This window comes from Pelodiscus sinensis, chromosome 5, assembly GCF_049634645.1.
Source record: "Pelodiscus sinensis isolate JC-2024 chromosome 5, ASM4963464v1, whole genome shotgun sequence".
Taxonomy (NCBI): Eukaryota; Metazoa; Chordata; order Testudines; family Trionychidae; genus Pelodiscus; species Pelodiscus sinensis.
Window position 1 is genome coordinate 40590358 of NC_134715.1, and position 22855 is coordinate 40613212.

The 22855-nt window shown below is 42.4% G+C and overlaps 1 long non-coding RNA gene across 1 annotated transcript in view; it reads right to left on the bottom strand.

The window, feature by feature from the left end:
• Positions 1 to 19080, bottom strand: part of LOC106732604 (uncharacterized) — a 332750-nt gene extending 313670 nt beyond the window's left edge. Inside the window, exon 1 of the long non-coding RNA XR_001368840.3 lies at positions 19012 to 19080. This is a non-coding gene — a long non-coding RNA (uncharacterized LOC106732604). The remainder of the gene's footprint in view (positions 1 to 19011) is intronic.
• Positions 19081 to 22855: the final 3775 nt, after the last annotated feature.

Here is a 22855-nt window from a genome sequence, read left to right on the forward strand (position 1 = left end):
AGTTATATAGTAGAAACAAATAAACACAAAGCATCCATAGTTTTTGGTTTCAATGTAAAATCTACAGAAGGTAAATAACATAACAGATAAAATGTGATGAACACTCTGGAAAATACAACACAAAAGCCAGCACTGGAAATTCTTGCTCTAGGTCCCTGGAAAATAGTGTTGGGTTATGTCATTGCAACTTTTGACAAAGAACAATTCTAAGCACCTTCAAATAATCAGAATCCATTAAAAAAGCGTTCTGGTGCTTGGAGTTTTTTACTACGTAATGTTGAAGAAATGTAAGGTAATTTTGCTGACAGCTCTTCACATGTGATAAAAACATTTGGAAGATATTGTTAAATGCATCTATAATGTTTTAAATGTACCCATTCTGCTTCGCACAGCATGATGAAAATGCATATCTGAATACTCGTTGACTTGTAAAAACTGAGAACTACATTTCTCTAGTAAGGTCAAATACCACCTGCAGAGCTGCTGAGATGACTCATACTGTGAACAACCAACCTACGGGATGCATCTGAAGACAGAATTTGGCCTTATTTAAAGAGGATGGGTTTCAACAAAAAGCTACCATTGCTGGGGTCTATTCTGTGGTAGTGATACCACTTAAGGACAAATCTTTCCTCAGACAAGACTCCCTTTGAGTTCAGTACGAGTTTTGCCCAACTAAAGGCTAGGGGCCAAATTCTTAACATCCATGCAGATACTGCACAAACAATCTTTGCAGATAAGATCTATGTGGGGTTGGGAGTGTGATATTCCCCTCCCCCCCCCCCCCCCCATGCTGGACTTGGGACTCCCATGATGTACCACAGTGACTCAGCAACAAAGGTAAAGCCAGAGAGCCCAGTACACAGAGGAAATGGGGGACATGAACTACCATGAGGCATCATGGACTACATTTCCAAATAAAAAATTTCCATTTTCAGCTGAACGTTTTCAATGTCTGCCAAAAAGTCAAAATTTTCAAGCAGGGGAAAAAAACTGTTGTAACAAGCTCTAAACTTATTTTTAAAACCTGTCCTTCTGTTCTAAGCAGAACAGAGTGATTTAATCCATTCAGATTGTGTTTTGTTGCCACTGTGACTAAAACAAAACCTACTGTATGCTCTTCTGAATGATCAGGGATGCAGGATTTTAAAGCTATATTACATAAATATTCTGGGCCAAGTGATCCCCTCAGATTCTTATATAATTCCATTAGGCCAAATTCATAGCTCATTTATACGGGTAAAACTTCCAGGGAAGTCTTTGGGCTATAAGCAGTAGACTTTGATGTAAGCTACATTCTTAGAAAGTGGTTGTAGATTTACAGAGAATGTAATGGAGTTACCCTGGATTAACACCAGTATAAATGAGATAAAAATCTTCCCTATGGATTCTTGTTCTGCTTCATCTGGCTTCAGATACTGATATGAAGAACTTTGAGGGCATAAGCTTCAGGGGCCAAGAATCTAGCATCTAGTATCTGCTCTAGATCAACAAATCAAACCAGAGAACTGGATGAATTGCTCTTAAACACTTTTCTTCAATTGAGGAGGCAGGCTGGAGGTCTCATGCAACCCGCGGTAAAACATTATTGGATTCTCTGAACCTTGGCCCTGGTCTACACTAGGGAGATTGAAGCAAAATAAAGGGAGTTATTTTGAAATGAGGGGTATTCTGTAACTGGAAAAACTTAAAAACAACAAATAGTCTAGAAGCACTTTAAACACTAACAAAACATGTAGATGGTATCATGAGCTTTCATGGGCACAACCCACAATGAAAGAAGTGGGTTGTGCCCACGAAAGCTCATAATACCATCTACGGCTACATCTACACTGGCCCCTTTTCCGGAAGGGGCATGTTAATTTCACCTATCGTAGTAGGGAAATCCACGGGGGATTTAAATATCCCCCGCGGCATTTAAATAAAAATGTCCACCGCTTTTTTCCGGCTTTTAGAAAAGCCGGAAAAGAGTGTCTACACTGGCCCCGATCCTCCGGAAAAAGCGCCCTTTTCCGGAGGATCTTATTCCTACTTTGAAGGGCGCTTTTTCCGGAGGATCGGGGCCAGTGTAGACGCTCTTTTCCGGCTTTTCTAAAAGCCGGAAAAAAGCGGCGGACATTTTTATTTAAATGCCGCGGGGGATATTTAAATCCCCCGCGCATTTCCCTATTACGATCGCTGAAATTAACATGCCCCTTCCGGAAAAGGGGCCAGTGTAGACGTAGCCTACATGTTTTGTTAGGGTTTGTCTACACTAGCCCCCTAGTTTGAACTAGGGAGGATAATGAGGATGACTGAAATTGCAAATGAAGCACGGGATTTAAATATCCCATGCTTCATTAGCATGTTCCCGGGTGGTCGCCATTTTGGAAATTGACTAGCCCAGAATAACTGCCTGCGTCTACACACAGCAGTGAAATGGGAGTTCGAAGTAAAGCACTAACTCTAATTAGCTGTTATTCCTCCTGGCCTTAAGCATGGGATCAGATATGTGCCACTGCCCCTTTGAAAAGCAGCAAAGCAGCAAGAAATGTTTCAAAGCAGCAGCACCTGATCCCAGGCTCCATGCAGCACTGCTCCTTTGAAACACTGTGGTGGCATTCCAAAGGAAAAGCACTGTTCTATCGATTAATCGAATAGTCGATGCAAAAATGCATCCACTATTCCATTAGTGAAATAACTAATACTTAACATCCTTAGTGCAGCATTTCAAAGCGGCAGCACTGCAGGGAGCCCGTGATCAGCTGTGTGGTGCTGCCCCTTTGAAACGCTGCCATGTACCTTCCTCTTGCTGCCTCTATCAGACAGAGGCAGCAAGGGGAAGGGGAGCAACTAGTCGACTAGTCTTTAACATCCCTAAATTATTGCAGAATGACCACAGGGGGCAGCAAGAGGCCAGAGATAGAGTCCCAGACAGCTATAACCCCATTGGCTAGCCGGGGGTACAAGTGGAGAAAGGAATAACTATCTACTATACATGTCAGAGAGTTTGTCTGTTTGTGTGTCTGTTTGTCCCTGGCTATGACTACTGCGGGTGCATTGACCATTGACAGGCACTTTTCAACTGGCCTTAAGCTACTACAGTGAGAGAGGTTGTCCTCTCTCCTGGGGGAGCCTATATACTAAATCCCTCATCCCCAACCCCACCCCAGAGCAATGATTTAAATGAAAGAAAAAAACAAAACTTAGAGTTAAGGACCCAAGTAATGCTGGGTAAATCTTCTAGTTTGACAATAAAGCAAACATTAGTTGATAAACAAGTGAAATAAAATTGAAAAATGTAGACTAAGAAGCAGTGATTGCAATTCCATAGTTAAGGTTGTGTTGAGACTTGCATCTGAAGTGGAGCAAAAATCCATTAATACCTGAACACTCCACCTGAATATTCTCACCATACTTAATGCATCTTACACGTGTTTTCTAAATATGCTTCTTTGTGTTAACATAACAAGATGATCATTCAAAGCAGTCAAAATCATAGTTTTATGGGCTCTCTTTCTATTTACTTTCTTCTCTGCATGCTATGGAACATCATGTTCCCCATAGGAAACATCTCAGTAGCAGCTCCTGCTCCGTTCAGTTTTCCCTAAACTTAAAGGCTTTAACTATGACCAACCCTTACATAAGCAGAAAAATGATGGACGAATCTTTTACTACCTGAAGTCCATCTTCTTTTTGAACAAGTGAACTAATATTTCATCACATGAGGCTTCAAAAAACACCACTACATTCACACTTCCTTTATTTATTTGTTAAAGTTTAGGTGCCTGTCAGTGAAGACTCTAACGAGCTTTATGATGCACGATGGAGAAGACCTAAAGCCTGATGATAAAAATGAAAGCACGCCACTGAAACTAACTCAGGCTTTATAGTTATACTTTCACACCTTGAAAAGTTTACTCTATGGGTATGTCTAGACTACATGGCTCCATCGATGGAGCCATGTAGATGAGTTTACAAGACATAGGAAAATGAAGCAGCCATTTAAATAATTGCTGCTTCGTTTACATCAAAATGGCTGCCGCGCTGTGCTGATCAGCTGTTTGGTGGCACAGCGCGGTAGTCTGAATGCTCGGAAGCCTTTGTCGACCGCTCCGGTAAACCTCATTCCACGAGGTAGCTGATCGGCACAGTGCGGCAGCCATGTAGTCTAGACATATTCTAGGTGACAACCAAAAAGCCTGAATGCATTATTTGATTGATGGGAAATACTTAAGTATGCCCTAACAACAAGAAGAATTATATCAGTCCCAGATTATACTTTAATTATCATACTACTTTTAAAACCAAGACAGATGATGTTTTATTCAGTTACATGCAATCATGTTTTGCAGTATAACAGTTCATAAAGGTCACATCTGAAGGACACAACGCATATAAATAGTGAACCATGCACTTTCTTAATTTATAGAGAGGAGAATGCAGCCTTTTTATAATAGGACACAGCATTCAATTTTTTTCTAAGTTATCATTGCAGAGGGTAGCTTCTAAAAGTACCATGTTCCCACACAGAAAAAGAGTGATTAATTACAATACTTTGCAGCAGGTAAAAAGAAAAATGTTATCCTGAAAAGTGTGATAGTACATCCACATAGTTGCCTTTCAGCTTTGTAAATTTGTGTTGTAATTTGCTAGGCTTTCCACTGTAATCTTGAAAAACCTATTTGTAGGTAGTGAAGGAAATGGGAACCCATAGAGCAGGAGAAGGCACGATACAATCCATGGGCTGAACCAAGCCTTTTGATCCAGCCTTAAGCTCATCCCACCAAGACCCCAAGGCAGGCTCTCTGTCTGCTGCTGCCCAAAGTTGCTCAAAAAGGCTGGCAGCAACCTCTAGGTGCCATGGGCCCCTTGGGGGGAGAGAGATTTTGGGGGGAGGGAGCATCGGCCAAGGGGAACTGTGATGATTGGTTTGAGGGCGGGTGCAGAGCGCAAAGTCTCCACCTTCCCCCACTAGGGGTGCACAGTGACACATAGAGGGAGAGTCCAACCATTTTGAGCAGCCTGGGGCTGTGGGAGGCAGGAAGCCTGCCTCTGAGTCCCCAATGGCCTGCTGGCTGGAAGTCACCTAAAGTAAGCGCCTCCTGGCCAGAGCCTTCCTCTGGCACCCCTCCTGCTCCCCAACTCTCTGCCCCAGGTCACCATCCCCTCTGCCCCAGGTACCACCCACACCCTCTGTACCCCCCTCAGCCCCATATCACACCTCCTTCCCAGGGCCTGCACCCTCTCTTACATGCCTTCCCCAGGCCAGAATCCTGCATAGATACACCCTCATGGACCCTGCACTCCAATCTCCTCCCCAAGGTCACAACCCCCTTCTTTCACCCAAATTCCCTCCTGCACCCCAGTTCCCTACCCCGAGCTCCCTTCTGCTTCCAACCTCTGTCTCAGACCCCCACATCCCCTCCATAGACAAGTATGGCCCTTGGCCACTTACCAAAATCTTGGACTGGCCTCCCACCCCTGCAATAGAGCAACCATCTCTGTCAAAACATCTCTCAAAATTTTTATCCTACAGTCATGTTTCAGCAAACTACTAATCTGTTACTGTGTGTGGTTTTTCATCCAAGATCATTGTAGTGGTGTATGTAATGTTTTTTTTCTTTTTCCCCAGAGTGTGGCTATTTAGCCAATCTGCTAAATTCAAAACATCCACCTTTTTCTTGTACAGTTGTTTACTCCTTTGGTGTTATTCAATCTACCCTTTGAGGTAATATCATGAATAATAAATGAAAGCAAAAAGAGACATTTATCAGAACCTGGGTGGCCAGCTAAGGCAGGACCAGATGCAGGATAGATCAGGGGCTGGCTAGCATGGAAACAGGTATCAGATGGAACAGGGGCAAGGACAAGCTATAGCACAAGTATGGGTATTCTTCTGTCAGAACTTCTAAACAATGGGAGTGGGTCCCATAGAGGTAGCAAACTGGAGAGACTGCTTCCCTTAGGAGCCCATATACCTGCATTGGGATCACCTGCATGGGTCCTTTATTATGGATTGACTGAACCCAGTTAAATGGCATGCAACCTATCACAAGATATGCAGATAATTGCCTCTGAGTGAATACAACATGGAGTCCTGTGGCACCATAGGGCACGTCTAAACAGAAGGACAAAAGTCGAATTAAGCTATTTCGACATCAGCTATGCAATTGACATAGTTGAAGTTGTATAGCTTAACTCGGCTTTTAGTGCTTTCTACACGGCAGGAAGTTGAAGGAAGAAAACTCTTCCTTTGACTTCCCTTATTCCTTGTGAAATGAGGGTTACAGGAGTCAGAGTAAGAAGTCCTCCAATTCATTGTTATTTCGAAATAATTGCTTGTAGATGCGCTTTTTGTTTTTTTGAACTAACGTTAGTTATTCCGAAATAACACTGCTGTGTAGACATGCCCTAAGAGTTTATTAGGACACACGCTTTTGTGGGTAAAACCCAGTTCATCAGATGAATTGGAGTGGAAGTTAAAGAACTGGACAGTTTCATCACAGCAGCGGCGGATTTAGGACAGGGCGAGCAGAGTGGCTGCTCCGGGCCCCGCGCTTCCCGAGGCCCCACACATATGCCATGGCGCCACGGCGCATGCACCATGTCAAAGGGGGAGCACTGAGAAATTTCGCTGCTCTGGGCCCCGCAGCACTCTCATCCACCCCTGCATCACAGCCTCTGCCTCAGGCATGACCCATCAGGTTCCAGCAGGCACTGGGTCAGAAGTAATTCATGGGTGACTCATCACAATCTCAAATAATGTTGTTGGCACATGGAGAGGTTTTGCCATTTTGAGATAAATAGGCTATGTTTCATACAGTTTAAATATTCCATTCTTCTTTAAAAGGAAATCAGAAGAGTATTGGCTTTTCTTTTCTTTAAGGACCTAAACCATCAGCAATTACTCCTGAAAGAGTCCTGCCAGCTTGAATAGTTCTCTGTATGATATAAATTATATTTTACAGTAGTTGCTAGTATAGTAGTTTCTGGAAGCCCCAAGTAGGATCAACTGGCCATGCACTAGATGCTGTACAAGATTATAGGCAGACAGACACTGCACTGAAAAGGTCCCACTCCTTCAGAGGCTTATGTTATATGCTTAACTTGTCACATTATAAATAGTTCCATTGACTTTAGTGGAGCAAGTTAAGCAGTCAGAAAAATCTTTACAGACATTGGACACAATTTAAGACAAGATAAACAAGTGAGTGCAACATACAATAAAGAAAGAAAGAGAAAGGGAAGAAGAGTACAAGTAATTAGTGTGTGCCTAACTTGATTGTTCAAGGAAATTCACTTGTCAACCCCTTCTTACTATCCAACATAAGCCTTCATTAATCGGATGTGCATCCTGGGAAAGGGTTTGAAGGAAATTCTTGTGGCCATGTGAAATAAATAGGGAAGGACATTCCATGAATAAAAGGCAGCATAGAAGATAATGAGATGGTTGTAGAAGATGCAGACAAATGGATATTCACAGCTAGATGACTGGAGGGGCAGAGGATGAGGCAAAAGGAGACCAGAACTATAAAATTAAACTATGGGAAATGATTTGCAAGTTTGTTAGGGGTTTTTTTAAATCCAAAAGTTTTTCCTTCAGTTAAATATTTGAGAGGAAAAGATATCAAGCTCATATGGAACTGCATTCTGTTTGCAGTACCCTCAAGCATTAGGTAAGCTAGTGGTCAGAGCAGTGGAGTGAGACTGAGGATTCCTAAATTCTATGCAGTGCTCTGCACGCGTACCTTAGCAAATAAGACAGGTACCTGTTTTTCTGTAAATTTGTGTACACATTTGAGAATTGCGAAGATTAATCAACTGCACATTCAGATCCATGAATAAAGGGAGCTATTTCACTGCTATGTATTCTGATTTTTTGCTTTTTGCAGATGTGTTCTAGAATGAGTATGTACCAGTGTCCCACTAAAGCATACATATTTCTAATCCTACGATCAGGGCTTTGTGCTGTTCTGCTGAAGAAACAAAGAATTTTTATGCTAATTTCAATAGAAGTAGGTTTGGCCCCAATGTACTCTTCTTTCTAGCAATTCAATATTTGTTTACATAATATTAAGCAATAGTATTTGAAAGATGTTGCTTTTCTAGAGGTTTATTACAGCCATATGATTTTTATACATTTAACACTCCAAACAAAATGCTTCCAAACACTTGATGGATGTATTCATCTCCCAAATTGCTTGTAATTTTTAATTCCTATTCCATTAGTGTTTACACGTCTTACAAGCACAAGCTTGCAGAAAACAAAATTTTAAAATCCATTTATCTGAGCAGAAGACATTTGTGGACCTTAAGTGAAATATTTGGTTTCCAAAGTTTTCATGTTTTCAATTCTTTCAAAAAGTAATTGAAGTAGATTTTCAAAAACACTAAAATTACATTGACTTTTTTTATTCTTTCCCTCATCTGCTGACCAAAATAATTAGAAGAAATGAACACGAGTTTCCAAAGTGTTTCAGTCAACCTGAATGTGCATTTTTTGCCCAAAAATATTTTGGCAAAATAATTTAACTCGGCTCTACTTATTTGTTATTGTTGCTTGTGGGGAGTATTACTAAAAATGCAATTCTATTATTTTACACTTCACTGATTTAAGACAATCCTTGCTTAAAAATCATGTACAAGCCAATTTGCAGTCAATTGTTATTTGGCATCAATCCCAGATTCATTACTCAAGCAAAATTCCCATGAGTTCTGCCTGGGTAACTAATCCAAGAATGGGACAGTTGAAGGTAAATTTTCAAGAGAACTGTCCACTAAAGTTGAACCTTACTACATAATATTTCTGCATTAGACAATACTCCCCTGAATCATAGCTGAACTTTGTTTTTTTATTTTTATGTTAAAAAAAGCTTTTAAAATTAAAAAAAGCAAAAAATATTATTTCACGATCACATAGGATATGAACTGCCATTAGAAACAGTTTTGTAAAGATGCAGTTGTTTCTTACCTATTTTAATTTCACACTTTAATTTAAAATAAAACGTTAAATAAATTCTAAACTTTTTAAAAAGTTTATTCCAATACATTTTTACACTGTATAACATAGACTTTTCCCTTCAAAAGTAGCATTCTCTTTGTTGTCCTGTCTTTAATCACACACTCGCCAGTCCTTAATTCACGGTCATCTTTCCAGAAGGATGAGACTGAGGCTTGATTTCTTAATCCATAAATCCTTAATCAATTGAAGGAAAGGTTATCAAATGAAATAAGGCATTGCTTAGAGAGCTTTCCCCCTTCAGAGCTGAAAGTACTACCTGATAACCTACTAAGAAAGATCAGGTCAAGAATGCTTCTCAAAAAGATTCTTAGAAGCAATTGGTTAATATTTTTTCTTGTATCATATTTTTGACAGAGGAACATAGAACTATAGAATTGGAAGAAATCTTGAGAGGTCATCAAATCCAGTCCTCCACACTCAAGGCAGGACCAAGCACCAGATAGCACAGGGATAGACAAATATTGTCCCACAGGCTGGATCCAGTGCACCAGGATTAATCCCTGGTGGATTACCCACTTCTATGATTACCTGTGCCTCCACAGGTATCAGGTGATTGCAACCCCCATTGGCTGTGGATAGCTGTTTGTGGTTAATGGGAGTGGCAGGAAACGGCATAGACTGGAACACCACTTCCCACCACTCCCATTGGCCGGGAACAACAATCTGCAGCCAATGAGAGCTGCAGTCACCCAATACCTATGGAAGCACAAGTAAACATAGTAACAGTGACCCAGCAGGGACTAACCTTTGGCAGGCTGCCACTTTACTGTCTACCCCCGGTCTAGCACATCTCTCAATCTGCCTTTTTATTCCAGTCCTAACCCCAACCATTGGTCAACGTACAGAGTCAAATTCTGCCTCAGATTTTGGTCTTAAAGCTTTGACTTCACCACTCTCAGAACTAAAAAACTTTCAGTTTTTCACTAAAAACATGATTATTTATAATGACCTAAAAAGTTAAGTTTATGATCAGTAACATTTGAACCAGAAAAAAAAATCACTGCTATGCAGACAATAAATGCTTTGTTAATTTTTCTGGAGCAGCTGTAGCTTCTTCATTAGCCTTCTCTTGTTCCTCTGACTGCTCTTAGCATTCTAATTTAAAAATAGAGTACATAAATTGGGAGAGTTAATCTGTCCTGGATTTTTTTAAATAAATATGAAAAACAGAAGTGCACAAAGCCCTGCTAAAATTTTGACTAAGACAACTCAGGGGTCCAAAACAGACAGGAGATCAGGAACTCTGGCAGGTAGTGGGGAGCATTAGTAGTTATCTTTCCTTTTGTTTAAAGGTTTTTTAAAGATGTCCATTTAATGTGAGAAAAAAAGATTAAAGATTTGTATTCTGTTTTTCTAAATGTGTTGTTTTCTTGAGCTTGTTTACTAAAATATGCAAAGTGGACTTAAAAGGTAAGCAGGGCGGTTAGGCCAGTGTGACAGCCATGCTTTGTTTAAGGATTACTGGAAGGCTATGACTTCATCGGTCACTCCCAAGCAGATGTTGCCCTTTAGAAAACTCAGCTCCAAGCCTTATCATTTTTCTTGCATGCATCATCTTTGCTTTATTATCAACATTATATCTTGCCAACTTGCATATCCTGAAGTATTTGGGAAATGATAGAAATCAAGTCACGATCTTTATAGAAATGACTTGAATTCACCAATATTCTGCTGAGTTGCTATTTTACAGTAGGTGTATTTGCTCCCCTGTAATATAATTGAAGTTAACATCAATGACATATATACTAGAAGCACTCTAGGAAAAGATAACTGTAAAGGGTAGTTTGTCCATGGATGGCAGGTACCATTTCTTATGCACATTTTAGAATTTCAGTACATACCATGTTGATGGATATACTGAGTTCCTTCAATGCAACGATCATGCTAATCTCCTTTAACATATTGTGGAATTTTCATATTGCTTTTCTATAGGGCAATGCACTGATGTGGTTTATTATAGTATTCATCATGAAAGCTTTTATGATCAGGCCAGCAGATTATGTTCTTAATCAGATTAAGTACCTAAATTCATTCACAGATTCTAGCACATAGCTAACCAGATTTTAGAATTGTCCTAGAGAGGTAGCTTAGGTTTTATCGGGACCAGCCAAAGTATATTAAAGGACATCAGTCTTGTCTACAATGGGCTTTTAACTGTCAGCTAATAAACATTATACATTATTTTTCTTCATGAAGACAAGGCCCTTGAAAATCTTAAGCATCTGCAGGTTATAAAAATCCAAACACAATGCAAAACATTTTAGTCCCAATTCACTGTGGTTAGTTACTGGGAATGGATTTGGCCCATTTTGTTTAGGTTTTGATTACAAATACTTGTTTGTGTTCTATTTTCTATAATTAAAGTAGCAAGCTAACATAGATAACCCTTAGAGAAATTTGAAGTGGATTGCAATCCTTTCACCAATATGAACTGTTCTCTTTTTCACTGATACATTATATGAGTACCTGCCATGTAACTCATTATTGAGAAAGAAAGGCATTGGTCTGGTGATACACTTCTCATGCTCTGCCTAATACAGGGTATGTCTACACAGAAAAGTTATTTCAAAATAATAGCCATCTACACAGTCAAACTGCTATTTTGAAATTAATTTGAATAGCAGAGCACTTATTTCGAATTTGGTAAACCTGATTCCATGAGGAACAACACCAAATTCGAAAAAACTATTCAAAATAAGTGCTGTGTAGACACTTATATCAAAATAGGGGGCCTCCAGCCTTCCCAGGGTGCCCATTCCAGCCTCAACCAAGAACACTCCTCTCCCTCCCCAGAGCCCTTAAAGGGGTAGACTCTAGCCACAGTGCCTGTGCCAGCGCCAAGCCTGCCAGCCCAGAGCCAGCAGTCACTGCCCCTGACCCAGTGGCCCCAAAACATGAGCCAGCAAGCCACTGGCAGCCAGCCCTCCACTGCTCCCCAGGAGCAGTCTGCCAGCTCCCTGGAGCCTGACAGGGCAGGTGCCTTCCTGGTCCAGGGTGGAGCTCATGGACCTTATTCAGGTTTGGGGGGGGGGATGCCCCCAACGTCCATGATCTCCGCAGTAGATGGAGAAACGCAGCCATCTATGGCAGGATAGCTGCCAGCCTGGCCACCAAAGGCTACATGCGAACCCAGGAGCAGGTTTGCATGACAATCAAGTTGCTTCGGCGAAACCCCCAACCCTGAGCCATGAGCTTCCCCTCCCCCTTCTTCCTCTTGCTTCCCCTTTCCAGCTCCCTCCTCCCAGATTTCCCCCTCTCCTCTTCTACCCTCTCCCACCTCCTTTCCCCAGTCTCACCAGAGTTTCATTCCCCCACCCCCAGTTTTATTAAATAAAGAGAGTTTGTGTTCATGAAAATACGTGTATTTTATTTGACATCAGGAAGCGGGGTTAGGGAGCGGTAAGTGGAAGGATATGAGGGAGGAATGAGACCAAGGAGACTCTTAGTGCTCTTCAGGGTGGAAGCTCTCCCTCAGGGCTTCCTGGATTCTGACAGCCCCCGTGGACCTCCCAGATGGCAGCCTGCAGAAAGTGCAGCCAGGCTCACAACAATGCATCCAAGAGAAGCACCAGAGTGCCCGGAGTGGCTCCGTCTCCATGTTGCAGAGTGCTGTGGTGTACTGAGTGAGGGCAACCAGAGTACGCAGAGACAAAATGCTTTGCTGTCCCTCAGCAAGGTAGGCAAGCAAGCAGGGAAAGCTGAGAACCGGCTGTCCCTTTAAGCACAGGCCTCAGATACCCTCAGGCAGCAGCCACGGAAAGTAACTCCTGACCTGATGCCCTGCCGGACCTGGTTCCAGCTGGCCTTAAATACGATTCAGAGTCCACTCATTTTGTGTGTAGTGGCGTTATTTCGAAATAATGTACTGCTCTGCTACTTACAGATGTACCAGCAGCAGACACAATTTTCTACACTCTGGGTCCTAGTGGCGCCCCCCACAGTCTGGCACCTGAGGCGGCCACCTCAGTTCGCCTCAAGGTAGGGCCAGCCCTGGTTGTGGGACATTATCTGATCATTTTCATGTATATGTGTCTGCTTCAAAAACAGTTGTAGCTGGCATCACAAAAATATTTACATGCCAGTTGCTCTAAAGATTCATATGTCCTTTCAAGCTTCAATCATGATGGGTTCGGCTTGATAACAATCCAAAGCAATGCAGAATGCTGCTCCTTCACGGTCATCCTTTGATTCAGATGTCACCTACAGAAACGGTTGATTTTCTTTTTTGGTGGTTCGGGTTCTGTAGATACCATATTAGAGAGTTGCTCTTGTAAGATTTCTGAAAGCATGCTCCATGCCTCATCCTCTCAGATTTTAGAAGGTACTTCAGATTCTTAAACTTGGATCAAGTACTGTAGCTATCTTTGGAAATCTCACATTGGTATCATCTTTGCATTTTGTCAAATCTATAGTGAAGGTATTCTTAAAAAAAAGGAACATATGCTGGGTCATCATCCAAGACTGTATTAACAAGAAACATATGACAGATACCAGGTAAAACAGAGCCAAAGACATATAAATTCTCTCCCAAGGAATTCTCACAAACTAAATTAGCACATTTTTAATGCACATCATCAGCATGGAAACCTGCCCCTTAGTGTGGTGGCCAAATCATGAAAAACAGATAACATATCTGGCATGCAAATACCTGCCTGTGCTGACTGCCATGCGAAAGCCTATTCTCACTTTTGGGTGACATTGTAAATAAGAAGGCAGCATTATCCCCCAGAAATGTAGACAAACTTGTTTGTCTTAGCAATTGACTGAACAAGAAGTAAGACTGAGTGAAAATGAAGATGCTAAAGTTTTATATTTTTTTGTTTGAGTGCAGTTACATCACACACAAAAAACCACTTCATTTGTAAGCTGTACTTTCACTATGTAGAGCACAACAGTACTTGTCTGAAGGAAATTAAAAAATACTATTTTTTAAAATAGTATTATTTTTATTACAAATATTTGTAAGTGAACACTGTACAATTTATATTCTGTTTTGTAACTGAAATCAAAATATTTGAAAATATAGAAAGACAAAAAATATTTAATAGTAAATTTCAACTGGTAATCTATTTTTATCAATGTGACAAACTGTGATGAATCATGATTTATTTTTTGAGTTAATCATGAGTTAACTGTGATTAATCAACAGCCCTATTTTTAAACATTTGTTTTGCACAATTCACCTTCTAGTAGCCTCTGAGACAGCCAGATATTGAAATAGAGCAAATATTTTAAAAACTGTTCTCTATTATAAGACTAAACTAATATACTACATGCTCTGCCAGGATAAATAGTATACAAATGAGAACTTGATTAGCAGATTTTCCTTATGTATTCCTTATATTCCGAGACCTTTCAGTGTCTAGTCCCGGAAAATACAACTTAAAAAATGGACAGCTTAAGCAACCCAAGAGAGATGAAATGAGATACAGTGTCTCAGCTAACTGAATTCAGGGCTTTAAAGATCATGATGAGCACATTGATTTGTACCAGCACCATATCAGCTATCGGTATTGTACTGCTCATGGTTAGGTAACCATAGGTCTCATTTTTAAATTCCATCCTAGATCATGACTTTTTTTAGCACAACTTGGCATTTTTCCTGCTTTTCTTGACTGGGGAGCAGGAGATATGGAGGAATATTTGGGTGAGAGGGAAAAAAGGAACAAATGCCCAGTTTTGCTAAAAAAAATAACAGTGGGGTCTGGACAAAGGAACTCATAGTGTTAGCCCAACCCTCCTGTCATAGTGACTTACCTGGTATCCTCTTTTCAGTTTAGAGAAATGTAGTGACACTACTCATGGGGCACTCGTGTAATGTACTTTGTGACTTACCTCTCTGAGACTGAACCATTGCATTGTTTCCTTTGATGATTGTCAAAGTTAAATCCAAATAAAGCGAACTCCAGAAATTCAGTCTGGGACAGGGCCAGCCCTACCATGAGGCAAACCAAGGCAGCCGCCTCAGGTTGCCAGACTGGGTGGGAGGCACCTCTAGGACCCAAAGTGTAGAAAATTGTGTCTGCTGGTGGTGCATATGTATTCTCTCTGCTCTAGATGAACAGAGATGGTAGAGTGCTGTGCTGGAGGAAGAAGGATACAAGAGACCTTTCACATTTTTGGCCCAAGCGATGGGGAATGGGGGCATCATTTGAGCTCCCCACCTCATTTGAGGTGCCAAAATATTGTGGGCCAGTACGGTCTGGGAGGGGTAAAAGCAGGGATCTGTGTGTCAAATTCCATATCTGAGAGGAGCAACTGTCTCCCAGCTAGTCTCACTTGGGGAGCAGGAATAAAAAGAAACTAGTATGAGCCATTGATCCTCTCTGAGTATCCAAAAGCAGTGAAAAGTCAAGTATGCCCCTAGACTGAAAAAGATATTGGCAAGATCAGGTAATATTCCTGCACTAGAAGGGGCAAGTATCCCCTTTCTAATTTCTTCCAATGCTTATCCTTTCCAAGTAGCATAACTTTCATCTAGCCAAGAGTTGAGCGTTAGCCAATTTGCCCTCATCTAAATTCCCAGTTCTATGAGACATTGGCAAAGCATAGAATCCATAGTCTCTATAGATCAAAAAGGGAGATACGTATTCAAATATGTGTATGCAAATGTTTCAGAGAAAGCTGTAGCTATTAAGTACCCTCAGTAATTCATTTTAAGAGAATAGAAGCTGCTCACAGAAGCATAACTTAGGAGATCAGCAATAGAGTAGCAGTTTGATTCTGCTTCAACTGTAAACAGAATTCTGCTCCTTATTTGTAAGTTTCCGTTATGAATTCTCTGGAATTTTTCTAGGTTTTGGTTTCCTGGCTACTTTAACATTGCATATAGGTACCATCTCCTGTGATTTTAGGATGTCACAAGTTAGCAGTCAAAATTCATGACAGAGAGGAATATCAGCAAGAGAAAGTCCCTTTCATGTTCTTGTGCATTTGAGTTTCTACTGCATCATCTTTCCAAGGGAAAAAAGCTAGTTATATGGATCACAGAGCTGCAGGGAGATCCCAAATATTTACAGGGAAAACAAAGAGCCATCCTGCTAATTCCATTTCATTTTTGATAACTGACTTCTGTCTAAACTATTACTCACCTCTTCTTTAATCTCTATGGGTATGTCTACACTACCGCACTTATTCGAACTAACTTAGTTCGAATTCGTTAATTCGAACTAAGCTAATTCAAATTAGCGCATCTATACTTAAAAACTAGTTCGAATTAGTGTTTTGCTAATTCGAACTAGCATGTCCACACTGAGTGGACCCTGGACTGAGGATAAGGATGGCCGGAAGCAGTGCCGGCAGGGCATCAGATTAGGACTTAGAGTGTGGAGCTGCTGTCTCAGGCTAGCCGAGGGCTGTGCTTAAAGGAACCCTACCCCTAGCCCAGACAAACAGTTCTCAAGGGTTCCCTGCTTGCAAAGCAGTCCTGTCTTGGAGTGCCCTGAGTGCCCACACTCGGCACATCACAGCACTCAGCCATCAGCCCAGCTGCACTTGCCGCAGGCTGCCATCCGGAGGCGGGGGGGGTCAATCAAGGGGCTTCAGGAGAGTTTCCACCCAGAGGAGCCCACAGAGCCAGCCCAGTCCTCCCCATCGGGGGCTCGTACCCCATTCCTCCTTCACCTTCTTCCACTTACCCCTCCCTAGCCCCCCTTCCTGATGTACAAAATAAAGGACATGTGTGTTCAAAAATAGAAACTCTCTTTATTGAACAAAACTCGGGGAGACTGGGAAAAGGAGGTGGGAGAGGGGAAGAGAGAGGCTGGGAGAGGGGAGGGCAACTAAAATGGTCAGGAGTTTGGAACAGGTCCCATATGAAGAGAAGCTAAAGAGACTGGGACTTCTCAGCTTAGAAAAGAGGAGACCGAGGGGGGATATGATAGAGGTCTATAAAAGCATGAGTGGTGTGGAGAGGGTGCATGAAGAAAAGTTCTTCATTAGTTCCCATAATAGAAGGACTAAAGGACACCAAATAAAATGAATGGGTAGCAGGCTTCAAACTAAGAACAGAAAGTTCTTCTTCACAAAGCAAATAGTCAACCTGTGGAACTCCTTGCTGCAGGAGGTTGTGAAGGCTAGAACTAGAACAGAGTTTAAAGAGAAGTTAGATAAATTCATGGAGGTTGGGTCCATGGAGTGGTATTAGCCAGGGGGTAGGAATGGTGTCCCTGGCATCTATTTGTGGAAGTCTGGAGATGGATGGCATGAGACAAATGGCTTGATCATTGTCTTCGGTCCATCCCCTCCAGGGTACCTAGTTTTGGCCGCTGTCGGCAGACAGGCTACTGCGCTAGATGGACCTTTGGTCTGACCCAGTACAGCCATTCTAAGCTCAGGGCTCAGGGCTCAGGGTCAGGGGTCTCAGTGGACCACCTTGATTTTCATGCCAACCTGCTCCTGGGTGGCCAGGCTGGCAGCTATCCTGCCCTAGACGGCCACTTTCCTGTGCCTAGTGCAGAGGTAGTGGATGAGGTCCACGATGTCTGCACTAGACCAGGTGGGCGCAGGTGGCAGCGGGTGGCTGGCTCAAGCCGTGCCAGGTGCAGGCTCTGCTGGCTGGGTGCTGGCAGGCTTGCACGTGGCATGGGCACCGTAGCCAGCCCGTGCCCCTTTAAGGGTTCCAGGGCCGGGAGGGGCACAGAAGAGTTTCCCTGGTGGTGCCCAGAGTGGCCACCAGGGAAAGCTGGGGAGGGCTAGCCTCCCACTAGTTCGAATTAAGTGGCTACACAGCCCTTAATTCGAACTAGTTAATTCGAACTAGGCGTTATTCCTCGTAGAATGAGGTTTACCTAGTTCGAATTAAGCACTCCGCTAGTTCGAATTAAGTTCGAACTAGCGGTTTGTATGTGTAGCGCCTATCAAAGTTAATTTGAATTAACGTCTGTTAGTTTGAATTAACTTTGTAGTGTAGACATACCCTATATCTTTATGTCTATCATATCTATATTAGAGAGTTTACATATCTGTCTGTCCATCTATTTGAGAGTCTATTTGTTCAAGAACTCCTCCTAAATTATAAGAGATAAAACCACAAAATTTGGCTTCCTCTTATCCTAACTTAAAGCAAGGAGAGGTTTTGGTTCTGCCAGGAAAATGGGAAGTGCCTAGAATGAGATTATTTTCTATAGCACAGAAAGGGAGGGGTTTAAGAGCAAGGACATTTATGTTCCACCATGACCACTGGGGCAGTGAGCACAAAGGATAGTTATACTTCAAAGTGACCACAGGGGGACAGCCAAACCAGGAAGCAAGTGACCAACTGCGGCCAGAGCTCTCTATATTACTGCCCATCAACCATGGGTTACTGACTTCCCTGCCTCAACCCCCTCTCCCCAGCCCTCAGACGCAGCACCCCAGTGGCTGCAGCAACCCAGTGGCCCACCAGAAGCACCACGGGAGCCAGACGATAGCCCTGCCCACCCCCTGCAGCCTCATGGGCTGGAGCCAACCAGCACATCCCTGTCTCCTTCCTCCCAAGAAGACATGGACAAAGGCCAGGCAGAGCTACTGACCTGGCAGCATGGCCCTGGGCACCCAGGAGCTGCCATCGCTGCAGAAGCACCATCTTCATCTCCATAAGCAACTGCAGTGAGCCCCTCCAAACCTCCCAGCTCTGAGCCCTGGCTCCTACATTCCCCACCCTCTGTCCTTAGCCTCCAAGGACCCAAACAATGCCAGGTAAATCCTCTAGTTTCCATATGAAGTTTGGAATTCATTGGAAGCAGAAGCTATCTGATCATGGAAGTTCAACAGAACTATTTTTACAAAGTTTTTTGAAGAGCACTTCTACAACTGCTGGCAAAATAAAAGATTTATTGTATCTTTAAGAGTAGACAAAATTTAGTGTTACCAGCTGCTTAGCCTCCCACAGATAATTCAGCCTCAGAAATAGTGTCTATTTAATCCTGTTTCATTTACATTCTGACAGAACATGTGCATTATATTTTGCTGTTTGTTTCTATTGTGTAATGCACGTACTTATTGCCTGAAATAATCATTGTACTTACCATTTAAGTGCCAGAATTTCCACAGACGACCCACTGCATAGTGATCCACACAGCTTTTCTATCATGTAAACAATAATTTTGTCAACCACCCAGAGAGCTGCTGTTGAGAGCAGCATGAAGTTAACAGATGTGTCTGAGTAAAACTTTTAATGCCCTCTAGTGTTTCTCACGTGCAAATAAGAATTTATAGTCAGTGAAAAATGTCACAGTTGGTTATTGGATTTTTAAATCCCTCTGTATATATTGAAAGTAAGCCCATTGTAAATATAGCCCTATCATGGAAGGTAAGATATTTAGCAAAATAGCATTGGATTTATACAAACTGTAGAATATTTTCAGTGTTCAGAAGTGAAGTGTTGAAAAGTCAATGGTAATAAAACCTTTTATCTTAGATTGTGCTGCCCCAATAATCTATAAAGTCAAGGCCCTGTGTTTTTCATTACAACTCAGATTTTAATTCTGTGCAAAATTACTGGATGTTGTAGCACTCTACTACAAACTTGAACGTCTGTGACAGCTTCATTTACATTAAAAATTTAGGTTTTTATTGTCTGATCTACAGCCTATTAAGTTAACAGGAATCTTCCTGTCCTTAATGAATTAAATATAAAGATGAAATACAAACTTTGTAGTAGCCTCAGTTAATAATTTGAGATTGATGTCAGTTTTTACATTGTCTCAGCATTTTCAGTTTTTGATATGCCACAGATTAGTGGATTGACAACAACATCCTCAGATTTGTTGAGGTGAAGCTGAAGGTTTTGGCGGTTGGAATTTTTGACACTTGGGGAGCCAGAGGAGAAGTTTGGGACTGGGAAACAAAATAACTAGATACTTCACCTCAAATGTTCTGCAGAAAATAGCCAGTGTTGTTGACTTTGAAATTGTCACTAAGTTTCAGACTTCACAGCCTCTTGAGATACGCAAGACAATTAACATCTCTCATGGCTGGTGTTTCAGGCTTCCTGCAAACTCAAGAATGTAACACTGAGTCTGTTTAAGCCCTGTTCAGATTTTCAAGATTTTTTTCACAACTATAAGTGATGGATTGGGAACTTAATAATGAGTCAGTTTAGCTCACCATTTTATCTAATATGTCACAGGGTATGCCCCTGGCATGGGGTTTTCCCCCCCTCATATGGTCCTAACGCCCGCTCTATCAGGGTGAATACAACCCCAACAGTCCTAACATAAAAGTCCATAACCCTCTATCCAGGGAAATACGGCATTACCATTCTCAACCTAAAGTCCATGCCCCTCCATCAAGGCATATACGGTAGCAGCAGTCCCAGTACAAAGTCAAAGCATATACGGTATTTGAGACCTACCTCCGGGAAAGGCCTCTCCCGGCCGGGGGTGCTTGCCCAGGGTGCAGAAGGGGGGAGTAGGGGGACCTGGGCCCTCCCTCTCCACCGGGTCCCAGCCCAGGGCCCTAAAGGCAGGGACTCTTGCTCCTGCCGGCTCGGTGGGGAACCAAGCCGATACACACCAAGCTGTGATGGCAACCCCTTGCCCTGGGCCACTTCCTACCACCCTGGCACCCTGATATTCTGTCCGCCTCTGCAGCAGCCCTTACTGGGGCCGGGGTTGTAGGTGGTCTGGTCCCTCAGGTGGGGTTGGCTGCCAGCTGCACTCCCGGAGGCTGATGTGGGCCCTCGCTCTGGCCTCAGCTGCTGCAGGAACACCGGGGTTGCCGCCTGGGCCCTTCTGCCCTCCAGCTGCCTCCTCTCCTGCCGGGCTCCCTCTGCCTTTATATGCTGGCTCTGCTCAGTGAACTGCTGCTGGCTAATGTAGTCCCTGCACCTCCCCTGCCCTGAGCCCCTCTTCACTCCCAAACCCTGACTTCTGCACACACACACCCAACACCTCCCCCCCACACACACACATACACATACACATCTCCTTTCCCCTGCACTGAAGGGCCTGAGCAACACCAAGGAAATCTTCTAGTTTTTAAATAAAAGCTTGAATCTTTAGTACATTCTGTGGCATAAGGGTGGATTTCAAATAAGGACGTTTATATAAGATAGAGGCAGCAAAGATGGGGGAGAACAAGGGGTACTTCAAAGCGGCAGCGCCACATGGAGCCAGTACCCCGGGTTCCATGTAGGTGCTTCCACTTTCAAATGCACAAGAGCTCCCAGGGCCAGCCCACAACATTTTGGCATCTGAGGTGGGGAGCTCAAATGATGGCCCCATGGCCCCTTTTCTCCTGCCTGCCTGTTGTGTCTCTTGTGCCCTCCTTCCTCCAGCACAGCACTCCACCATCTCTGTGGATCTGGAACAGAGAGAACACATATGCACCAGCAGCAGACAATTTTCTATACTCTGGGTCCTAGTGGTGCTCCCCCAGAGTCTGGCACCTGAGGCAGCCACCTCAGTTCACCTCATGGTAAGGCCAACCCTGAGAGCTCCTAGGCTCTTGTGCATTTCAAAGCAGAAGCGCCCTCGTGGAGCCCAGAGTCAGCGGGAATTCCCACTGGCCCTGGGCTGCATGTGGATTTCCAATTTTGACTGGATTACTCGATTATTCGACTAGTCGATAGGCACTTCCACATTACTCCTTTGAAATGTACATTGACTATTCGACTAGTAAATTAATCGTTAATTAACATCCTTAGTTTCAAAAAGACAGTTTGGACCACATGGAACTCTGAATAGAATACATGGTATAGACTTTTATGTGTTTTTTTTAAATCTGCTATAAATAAATATAAGCCTATTTCTAGTCAGGCATTTTGTTTCAATATTCTTGAAAAAGTCAGGGGTTTTGTAGGTGCTTATAGGACAATCTCCAATTGCTTTATTCAGAGCCTTGCTGAGGTCATTGAAGCAACTTATATTAAATAAGCTAATACAACTTATCTGATAACCAAGTTGGAATTTAAAACAGCTTATCTTTAGAAATCAGATTCACGTGCGTTACTGCTCATTTATTTTTGTAGTTTTACATGGCAGCAATCAACAGGTCTGGCCTCTGGCAAGGGGAGCGAGGCACTTCCCTTGGGTCCTGTGCATCCAGGGCCCTACCCACCCAGCTACTCACTCACTGCCCTGATTGGGAGCTACACAACCGTGCAGCCAATCACAGAGTGCTGCCTTGGACCCCTCAACCTCTCTGGATGGGCCTGGCAGTCAACATGAAAACCAATGAGTGTTACAGCACAAGAAAACCTGTTGACTGCTGCCATGTAAAACTACAAAAATAAATTGCTTCAATGACCTCAGCAAGGCTCTGAATAAAGCAATTGTAGATTGTCCTATAAGAAAGAATCCTGGACAAATAAATAAGAGTTGAACACAAAAATTCTGACAGCAGATGGTGCTATTTTGCTATTTTTAGAAAGCATGTGAAACGTTTAGATATTAAAAGGATAAGTTTTGCAAAAAAAACAAAACTAGAAAGAAAAGTATATTTCATCAAGTTATAGGCCAATTATTTGACTAATTTAATGATCTCATATTCAGCATTTTAAGGAACTATGGATTTTCAGAGAATACATGACATGAAAAATAAAAATAAATGTCTTAACCTTTTGCAAAAAATCCTGATTAACTCACATTGAAGAGAGTTATATAAAATGATTAATTCACAAAAATACTCCATTTGTGTCTAAGAGTCTAGCTTAAACCCACAAAAGTGGAATTTCAGTTAAAACCAGCAACACACAATCTATAAAGAGGATGGCAGGAGGAGAAAGAGCAGGTATATGAATTAAGGATGGGATATCTGGAATATTGACCATAACTGTTCATTTTCTCTTTGGAAACTTCAAGGGGTAGCCTAGTTAGTCTGTACAGAATAAACTTAAAAAACAACAAATGGTCTGATAGCACTTAATAA